The sequence below is a fragment of the Coptis chinensis genome, chromosome 1, assembly GCF_015680905.1.
Source record: "Coptis chinensis isolate HL-2020 chromosome 1, ASM1568090v1, whole genome shotgun sequence".
Taxonomy (NCBI): Eukaryota; Viridiplantae; Streptophyta; class Magnoliopsida; order Ranunculales; family Ranunculaceae; genus Coptis; species Coptis chinensis.
This window is the reverse complement of record NC_141456.1, coordinates 20,126,994-20,138,134: the sequence shown is the minus strand read 5'-3', so window position 1 is coordinate 20,138,134 and position 11,141 is coordinate 20,126,994.

Below are 11,141 nucleotides of genomic sequence, written 5' to 3'. Positions count from 1 at the left end.
GGGATACCTCCATGCAATTACCAAATTAACAGGAGGAGTCTGCTACCATTCTGGCGGTAGCACAGCAAATATCAAACTTACCTTTCGGTAAGACTTTGGTCATCATATCCGACCCGTTCTTGTCAGTATGGATCTTCTCGATACACAAATGCTTGTCTTCGAGTACTTCTCTAATTCAATGATAACGCACGTGTATGTGCTTGGATCTAGAATGAAAACTTGGATTCTTGCTCAAGTGGATGGCGCTCTGACTGTCACATAGAACTACAAATTATTTCTGCTTTAGCCCTAGTTCGTCGAAGAACCTCTTCATCCATAGCATCTCTTTGCAACACTTTCGATTGGTCGCAATATACTTTCTTCAGAAGTGGAGAGCAATACACTTTTGCAACTTAGATTGCTAGGAACCGCTCCCCTACAAAAGTAACCGATAACCGAGGAGTGGACTTCATCGAGTCAACATCACCGCCATGTCCGTGATCGCATAGCCTTCAAGTAAGGGCTTACTTCCACCAAAGCACAAGCATGATTTGGAAGTGCCCTTGAGATATCTCAATATCCACTTAACACCTTCCCAATGTTCTTTATCCGAATTTGACAGAAATTTGCTTACAACACCAACGGCGAAAGCAATATCCGGTCCTAGTACACACCATGACATACATCAAACCGCCCCATCATGGATGCATAAGGAATCTTTTCCATCCGACTCGGGTCATGCTCACCCTTTGGACACATCTCTTTGGTCATGCGGGCCGCCACCAAGCGACAAACCGACCGCTTCGCTTGATCCATGTTGAATCTCTTCAACACCTTCTCAATGTAGCTTTCTTGAAAAAGCCACAACTTCCCTCTTTTCATCACGAGTGATCCGCGATCCCAAGTATCTGCTTTTTGACCCAAATCCTTCATCTCAAAGGACTTGCTCAAGTCTTTCTTCAAATTGATATCTTGTTGATGTTTAGGCCAACTATCAACATATCATCCACATACAGCAATAGCACTATGAAATCCCCATCTGGAAATCTCTGAATAAACGCACAATGATCGGAAGCAGACTTCTTATATCATTGCTTCGCCATAAAGGAGTCAAACTTTATGTACCACTGTCTCGGTGCTTGCTTCAACCCATACAAGCTCTTTATCAGCTTGCATACTAGGTGCTCCTTGCCTTTGACCTCAAACCCCTATGGCTGGTCCATGTAGACATCTTCTTCAATGTCTCCATGAAGAAAAGCTGTCTTAACATCTAGTCGCTTTCAACCTCTAGGTTCATACTTGCGGCCATACCCAATACCACCGGATAGAAGTCATCTTCACTACGAGGAGAGAAAATCTCATCAAAATCAATCCCTTTCCTTTGACCGAATCCCTTCACAACAAGGCGAAGCTTTGTGCCTTGGGTGAGGATTGTTCTCCCTCATGCTTGACTTTGTATATCCACTTATTCTTGAGAACTTTTCTCCCCTGGGGTTTCTCAACTAACTCATAAGTGTGATTCTTATGCAAAGAATTCATCTCGTCATGCATGGCCTTCAACCACTTTTCTTTGTCCGTACCTTCAAGTGCCTCTTGATAGTACATAGGTTCTCCACCATCCGATAGTAGCACATACGCATGTGGTGGATACCGTTGAAGCTAGTCTCCCTCCTCGGACCTCCTTGCCCCATCTGGTGCCTCGGGAGGATGCACTACGCTTGCTCGGTGGTGGTTCATGCATCTCCTCCGCATCTTCTATACCAATAGGTTCTATCCCATCATGAGTAATAGGATTCTCATCATGAGCTTCAAACTCATGGTTCTCAGATTCTCAATGCCTTCGCGACATTCCACAAGTAGGAACTTCGGTTCAATCAACTAGATCATTGGTGAAAGCCTCAGAAGCTTCTCACCCTCCTCAAAAGTCTGCTATGGTTTGGTCTTCTAAGAACACAACATCTCGACTTCGATTACCTTCTTGTTAATCGGATCATAGAGTTTGTAACCAAACTTTTCATCTCCATAACCCAGAAAAATGCATTGCTTGGCTTTGTCATCAAGCTTGAATCTCTCATCCTTCGGAATATGCATAAATGCCCTGCACCCAAATACCCTCAAGTATCCATAATCAACATCTCTGCCTGACCATACTCTATCTGGATAATCACTATTTAGAGGCTTTGCCGGGCGACAGTTGATCACATGCACGGGCCAGACGCGATTGCTTCTACCCAAAGAGCTTCTAGGTAGCTTAGAGTGAGATAGCATGCATCTCATCCTCTCTACAATGGTACGGTTCATTCTCTCTGCTATTTCATTATGTTGTGGTGTCTTGGGAACGGTCTGCTCATGACGAATCCCATGACTCGGCAATTCTCTTCAAATGGCCCAATGTACTCACCCCCATTATCCGGCCCGAATACACTTCAACAACTTCCCAGCTCTCTTTTCCACCATGCTTTGTGGAATTTCTCAAACATGCCAAGTACTTCATCCTTGGTCTTCGGACTATAGGCCCATATCTTTCTTGACACATCATCAATGAATGTCAAGAACTACGGCTCCCCGGTGGGACTTTACTCTCATAGGGCCACATAAGTCCATGCACTAGTTCAAGGACGTTGTCCTTTCGTGAGACGGAATCTTTGGAAAGACACCACGGTTGCTTTCCTACCAAACAAATGAGTACATGTATTTAAATGTGTACCTTTAATGTCCGCCCGCCTTTTGCTTAGCAAGAACTTCCATCCCTTTTATGCCCATGTGACCACGGTCTCTTTGTGCCACGCTCGGATGAAGCTTCTTCTTACGCCTAATTAAACTTCGCTTTACACAAACTAGCCTGTGTTTTATAAAAAGAGTAAGTTTTTCTTTCCTCGGCTGCTACAATGGAACCTATGCTTTCGGTTTCCATACCCCGCTACCAAAACGAGTTTACAAAGCCATCGCCATCTAATTTCCCGGCCCGAAATTAGGCTTAACCGTATGCGGGGACATGTCTTACATCCTTGAGTGTCAAGGTGTAGCCGACATTGGTTTCTACATGAACATCTCCAATGCCTATAATCTTGAGACTCCATCATTACCCATCCTTACTTCACCATATTCACCATAGTTGTAGTAGTGAAGAATCCCCTCGGCGGTGTGACGTGATAGGATGCTCCCCAGATCTATCACCCACTCGTATCCCCGACATGAGTTACTAAGACAAAGACACACCACACCGACATAATTCCCACTAGGTCGTCGACTAGTGCGGTAGTATCTTTGCTGTGTTTCCGCTTCTTCGCGATCATGTCTTCATGTACACGCTTATTCTTCTCATCCCTCTTCGATTGTTCTACACTCATATCCGAAGTGGCCTTTGGTGGCACAATAGTAATATTGCCTCTCCGCCTTAGGAGTTCTAGCTTCACCCCTAGATTTACTTCATCATCACCTCTAGAACGAGATGGTTTTCTCGTTTCGACCTCTCCCCGTTTCTCGTGAAAAGGATCTCTGAGTGAGAGGAGCTGCTTCTTGCACTCCTTCTAGTCTCCTCATTCAACAAAGACGTGGTAGCCATCTCCATGGTAACAATTCCATCCTTGGCTGCTCCATGTAGAGAAACCGCTAATGTCTCCCAACTTTCGGTAGAGCCTAATAGAAACAAAGCCTCAACTTCGCCTCCCAAATTGATCTTCATCAAATGCATCCGATTGATGATATTCTCAGACTTCATTAAGATGCTCGGACATTGAAGAACCTTCTTGGTACTTGGTTCCGCAAACTTCTTAACGACTAGCACTTTGTTTCCACCCGACTTCCTCTCATACAGGTCTTCGAGTTTCTTCCACAGATTGAAGGTTGTAGTCTCTTGGGACACATGGTGAAAGACACCGTCGTCAATCCAACGTGAATGTATCCAATCGCTTTACGTTTCAAGCTTTTTCCACTCGGCCTCATCGATTTTTTTTCTGGTTTTACTCCCTCATTCTCAATGGGAAGTGCCAAGTCCTTGCGGTATAGCAAGTCTTCCATCTTGGCTTTCCAGATGGTGTAGTTCTTCCTATTCAGACTCATCATGCGAGTGTTCACGGAATGGTCCATCTCTACAAGTTATTATTTAACCTCAAATCTTCTCTCAGGAATTTCGTCAAACACCTTCTGATCAAGATTCGGATAACACCCTAGGCTATTCTAACCTGGCTCTGATACCACTTGTTGGGGATTATACAAATATCAATCGATTCCCCAGTTACACAGATAACTTGTATTTGAACACAATTCAACTCCAGACAAATTATAAATATCAACTACAACCTATACTAACATGCCCAACTCGCTAAACAACTATTAACAACAAATAATAATGTAAAGCAGTAAAAGCAAACCACAAAACAAAGATTTACCGTGGTTCGGCCAATGATGCCTACTTCCACAAGAGCCAGTTCTTTATAAAGTGGGAAGGAAGATTACAATCTCTCCTTTCAGGTCCTCTCACCTTACTAGATCACTCTTATCTCTTTTTCGAGGGTTGTATCTCAGAAAGGTTATCTCTAAATCTTGATAGCTTTCAAGATTGGGTTTCTCTCTCTTTGTTTTAGTCTGGATTCCAATCCTTCTGACTTGGTTAGGTTAGCTTTTCCAAAACCTTGATTTTGGTTTTTATATCCAAAAACCAAATTTCGCGGTTACTGTAGCAAGGCCCACGAACATTAGACCTGGGCGCAGTTGCGCCTCATCTGTGCGCGGGTCGCGCCCAAACACTGGACTGATTAAAAGGCACGAACGCAGGTGCGCCTACTCTGAGCGCAGGCGTGCTCTGACATATCCAACGCCGAATCTGCTCCGTTTCTCTCCAGCTCTGTTTCTCTCCTCATGTGAGGGATAACTCCAACATAACTTTGAGCACAAAAATGAAATAGAATGACATCTAGTTTAACTGATATTGCATTAAAGCTGAGAAAGAAGAAAAGGACATGCACAATGTACATATGTGCGAATATAATTTATCTTAATGATTTGTTTACTGCATGCGAACAACTTATTATTGCAATGATCACCTAACCATATTGTTTATGGTATATTATAAAAAAGAAACCTCGACACATATTGTCTTTGTTCGAACCGTCTACGGACTTTCATTTTTCTCAAATTTAGCTGCAATAAAATCAGTTAAAACCAGAAAGCAACAATGATGAGAGCAGAGCTTCAACAACAAAATATTTCAATATAATTGGCAAAACAAACAGACATTATATTGTACCGCCTTGATAATAAACTGCAAGAAGTTACACGCTATACTTCAGCATTTTGACTTCTAAGTAAGACAACATTGAATTAAAATAAAAGCAAAAGCGGGAAAACAGTTTTGGCTCGACCAGCTGATTCTTCGCTTATGCACTGACATCAGGCTTCAAGGATGACGGGATCGGAATCACCGAAGTCCATTTTGAAGTATCCAAAGGAGTCAAGTTTACTGAGAAGGGATAAACAAAAGTCTGATTCCCATATATTTCTTTGTCTTGCGTTAATCTACAAATGCTCTCCAATCTATACCTGCAGGGATCATAACAAAATATTCCACCGGAGTTGCCAACAAAAAGGATATTTGAAATCTGATGAAATGCAAAGACAAAAAAAGATGAAGTACAAGGAAGATTGCTACAGAGTGGATGTTGGTAAAAGTATTGGAGATAGATAGTATGTTTTAAGAGCCATCCATCATCTTTGAGCATCCATACCCACATTTTCTTTGCCACCCACACCTACTACTTATACACAAGCAGTTAAGGATTCTCAGTGGAGGTTAGCTATGGCAGATGAATTTAATGCACTTTTGAAGAATAAAACTTGGATTCTAGTACCTCCATGTGGTGAGTATAATGTGTAGAAAGTTGTATATTGATTTTCATGTATAGAGCGCGACTTGCGCTCAGATAAAGTTTGTATAGAGCGCGACCTGCGCCTCCAGTTCGGGATGTCCGATAGCTAGAGCCGCGACCAGCTCGTCTCAAAGAAAACAGGCCGACCAGCCACCGTGTTTCTCAAGCCACCGATTGTTTTGTTTCTATTTTTTGTAACCTCTATAAAAACAATTGTAATCACTTTAGAATTCAATCAAATAAATAATAAACTGAATTGAATCTCTGAATCTACATGGTATTGAAGCCAAACCATTAAAATCCGCTGCATTGAATCCTTGAATCGCGAACCCATTATTGAATCCTTGAATCTTAAACCCCTCTCAAATCAGTTTTATTTATTTTTTTTTATTTTCTTCAAAAACCTAAATCGTTTTTTCTGCAATGGCTAAATCTGACAACAATTCTTCAAGCATCATTCATCACCACTACACCCCACAAGACAATTCAGCGTTTCCAAAAACTGTTCCATTAGATGAGTCCAACTATACCATCTGGGCTCCTCTCATGTAGATGCTGATTGGAGCAAGGGGAAAGGTTGGTTATTTGACTGGCGCAAAGGTTGATCTGCTTATGAATTCGTCCGAATATGAAGTTTGGGCAACAGATAATGAAAAGGTAAAAAACTGGCTTATTGATTCTATGGAGATTTCTCTTATGAACCGTTTTATTCGTCTTCCTACTGCAAAAGATATTTGGCAGGCTGTGGAGAAGACCTTCTATGATGACTCTGATGAAACTCGAATTTTTTAATTGAATACGAAGTGCTTTGAAGTGAAGCAGAATGGGATACTTATTCCTTCATATTACAACGAATTGGTGGCTATGTTCCAGGAGATTGATCAGAGAGTGACCTCCCAGAATAACAGTGTTGAAGCTGTAATCCATGAAACGTCCACGATGTCCAGAATGTGTGTTCATATGTTTTTACGTGGACTAGATCAGGATTATGATCAGGTGCGTGGAGAGATCCTTCGGAAAGAACCTAAATTTTCCTTGGAACAAAGCTATGCTTACATTCGTAAGGTACAACTCGAGAAACAAAGCTATGGGGCTCAGTATCAACCTAATCCTCTTTCTTGGTTGTTCATAGCAAGACAACTCCTCCAAGTTTTTCTGGTCCTCCACGCCATCCTAAAGGTAAATCAAATCCTTGGGCAGATAAAAAGTGCGGTGTTTGCGGAGATTTGGGTCATAGCAAGAAGAGATGTTATGAAGTGATTGGTTATCCTGATTGGTGAGACTTCTCGAAGAGGCCACGAAAGAATTTAAGTAAGGCCGCCATTGCTAATGTTGTGAATGGAGACAATGCTTCGGCTAGTGTCGCGCAATCAGGTATGAATGGTAAGGTTATTTCGAATAGTACATGGATAATTGGTTCAGGTGCATCTGACCATATGACAAATGACCCTAACCTTGTGAAAAGTCTTAGAACTCCGTGATGCGCGGAATAAGGTGTTGCAAACGCAAACTCCGTGACTTTTTGGTGCATGGAGAGAGGTGTTGAAAATGCAAACTCTATGACTTTTTCGCCTATGCTAAGGTCGATCCTTCCCAATTTTTGCCTAGTTAGTTTCCCTGCATCAATGATCTTGGATTTTCAGCATAAGATCCAGTCGCCCGGATGAAAAGCTTTCAAGCGAAGCTTCTTGTCATATTGCTTCTTCATTGTTGCCTGGTAATGGAGCAGACGAGCAATACTTTCTTCACGTACTTCATCTACATTGGCTTTTGAATGAGCTAGTAATTCGTCATTAAGACTGTCATCTAAGGCAGCAATGCGGGTTGTCCCAGCAAAAACTTCGGTAGGTAATAATCGACTTACGCCCAAAAAGCCGTCAAATTGTGACATGATCTGTTGGAATGCTTTGGAGTGGTTCTATATGCCCATAGAACGGCTGGTAGCTCTCTTGTCCACTTTCCTTTGGCTTGCTCGAGTCGACGTTTGAGGATTGCTAAGATTGACTTGTTTATCGCCTCGGCTTCCCCGTTTGCTTGAGGGTGATAGGGTGTTGAAAAATTGTGTTGAATATGGAGACTAGCACAGAACTTGTGTATGTATTTATTCTGCTTTCCATTGTTTGATATTAACTCGGCAGGGACACCAAAACGTCACATTATATCCTTCCATAGGAACCGCTTCACATCGGAAGCTTGTATGTGCACTGGGGGTTGTACCTCTGCCCACTTGGTAAAGTAATCAGTAGCAACCAGCAAAAAATGGACATTCCCCCGAGCTCTAGGGAAAGGCCCAATGATGTCTAAACCCTATTCATGGTGAGAAAATTTGACGCAGTTCATTTGCTGGAACTCGCCCAAACACAGACGACTTTCTTTACTGAATCCGCTAAGTCCAAAGTTGTGCATGTCATAAAGGACGGCTTCATATTCTGCTACATTGTCGGAGGCCTTGAACCTAGAACGAATTGAGCTCTCAATAGCCGATTTATCTGGCTTGATAAAAAACACATCCTAATCCAGAGCCAGATTTGTTATGTGAGTCATCTGTGTAAACAATCCATGAATCTAATGAAGAGTCAGTATGCTTTGGCGGGGCTTCCTCTCCCCCAACTGTGGCCGATTCACTAGAGATACCTTCGTCTTGGTTGATTTCGGGGACGAAATCGTCAATAGGGAAATCTGTCAATAGGGATGCAAGTGCATGACCCTTTTTGGAAACGTGAGGTTCGAAGGTAATGTTATAAGCACTCAAGTAGATGTCCAATTCCGCAAGTCTACTTGATTCCTGAGCACTTCGGAAAACTTTGCGAAGAGGATACTCCGTATATACTTTTAACTAGTCTTCCTTGGAAGTACGACTTAAGGTGCCTGGCAGCATGAACCAATGCTAGAGTGATTTTTTTTTTCAATTTTCAAATATCTGGTTTTCGCCCCCGTTAGTGTCTTACTAATGAATAAGATCAGACGACCGTCTTCTCCATCGATGAACAGTACTGCACTTACTGCAGTATCTGTAGCGGCGAAATAAGCTCCAACAGGTTGCCCTGTAGCTGGGCTGGCCAAGATTGGTGGTGAGACCAGATATTTCTTGAATATCTGGTTTGAATCCTTCTTGATGTTCTGCATTTTGTATCTTCAGAGAAAATCGCCCAACGACATCTTCTTTTACTGCAAGGTCTTTCCATCGTGTTTCAGCCACATCCGCATTGCTCATTGTTTTCTTGATAATGTCTTTGATTTGCTATTTCATGAATAGTACTCCTGCGATTTCTTGATTTTCGACTTTAGGGGTAACTTCGCTATGCTGCATCTCATGGTGTGGTTGCCCCCAGTTGTTGCTTCCTTCTAGATTTCGCTGATTCCTTGGACTGCGGGACCTGTGCTGATAATATGGGCTATGATGTCGAGCTGGGGAGTAGTTTTTTCGGTGTGGTCGCATTTTGGGTTGTCTTTCTTTAAATCTTCTGTATCGGTTTGCTGCATTCCAACCACGTGTCATCTTCCTCCATTATACGTCGTTATTCCTATGCAATAGGTAGTCTAGACATTATGGTGTGCATACAATCTAAATGCTCTGTGTGTTGTCCATCTTCTTTGTCGTCAGTTTTTACTGTTGCTTATGAAAATCGCTTGTTTGTCGTAGCGCCTCCTTGTTAGGTAGTTAACTTCTTCCTCCACGAGTTGCTTTGAGACTGTAAACTTTTGTATCTGGATTGATGTGGATATATAGTAATTTGCTTGAGTAAGCATTATTCCATCCTTGAAGCCTGGTGATAAAAACCCAAAAAACAAAACAAACAAAAAACAAAAGAAATGGAATTTGAGACTATAAAAGTCTAGATCTGCATTGTTAAGATGCTGGAGGATGTAAAAGTTGTGTCTTTTAACTTATAGTCTCTTGATCCAGCGAGTTGTTGTGTTAGACTTATGAACTCTTGTTTGCCTGTTTGTATGAGATCGAGTAACAACCATTGATTGAACTTGAAAGTTGTAGATCTGTTAGGAGAGAGCACTTTTATAGGAAGTATGGCATATGAAACCACTTATGTTTGTGCGACGGGGTTTCTAGTTGAAACTTGAATATATGCTTGTTGAACTTTTTCATTCAGCTTTTCGCCATGGTTGACTTCCGTGTTATTCTCAATAACGGTGTGAGATTTGATAACGTCTTGGAGCACTTGTGGAAATTCTCTTGTGTTTCCGCCATTGTTGATAGTTGACATTTTCGTCTTACTTTGTTTAATGGATCTCTATATTTTATGGATCTGCCTCGTTTGGATTTGTAACATATAGATCTTGAGGATGAGTTATTGGAGCCTGAAGTCGTGTACGTCTAGATCTGCACTATCATGGCACCTGGAGTTTTGAAGGCTGAGCTTGTAGATCTGGGGCGGCTGGTTGATTCATCAACGCCTGATTAGTTGGAACTTCGAGATTGGGTAAGTTGTTTTCTTCTTCTTCTTGTAATCTTGCATTCTTGCCTACTTGAGATCTTGTAGTTGTCGCCATTGATGGAGCTTAAAGAAAAAACGTGGAAGAGGGCCCGTTGATAAGAACCACAGACGGCGCAAATTATGTTTGGGCAATGATTCACCTAAACACATTAATGAAGTTGTAAGGGGTGTTGATTGTGCTAGAGGAGAGACTGAACCAGGTGGTTGCCTACGTATCTAGAGTGCTTTCCAGATTAAGTCTCCATGTGCGTAGTTCTTTGTTTCAAAAGAAATGGGTATTTATAGGATAATAATGAGAAATATCCTTTCCTTAATTATTAGAAAATCTTTTGTAATTATGTAAAGTCTTAATATGGAAGCATATCTTGACAAATATGTTTTCGAAATCTAAACCTGCTATATCTAGCTTGTGGTGTCATAATTTTGGGTAGCGCCGGCACGCTATAATTTTGGGCAGGACAGGCACGCCATAATTTTGGGCGGCACTGGCATGCCATAATTTTGGGCATCGTGCCTAGTAGTGAGTGGCGCTATAATGGTACCCAACAATGATTGTTTATAGGGGTGCAGATATGGTGGCACATACAGCTCACATTGCAAGAGGAACAAGCTTGAGCGAGCTGAACGAGTCGAACCCCGAGCAAACCTAGCTTTACTTGATGTTCGGTTGATTGGAGCTGCCATACTGTTAATTTGAGTTTAGCTGGTTGTATAATTGAGATCAGAATGAGGACAACGAAAATCCATATAAGTTCTTCGTTAGCTTTACTTTTAAAATTTATCACAGAGACAACTTTAAAAGAACGAAACAACTTGTCAAGGTCGAGTACAAGTACACTGA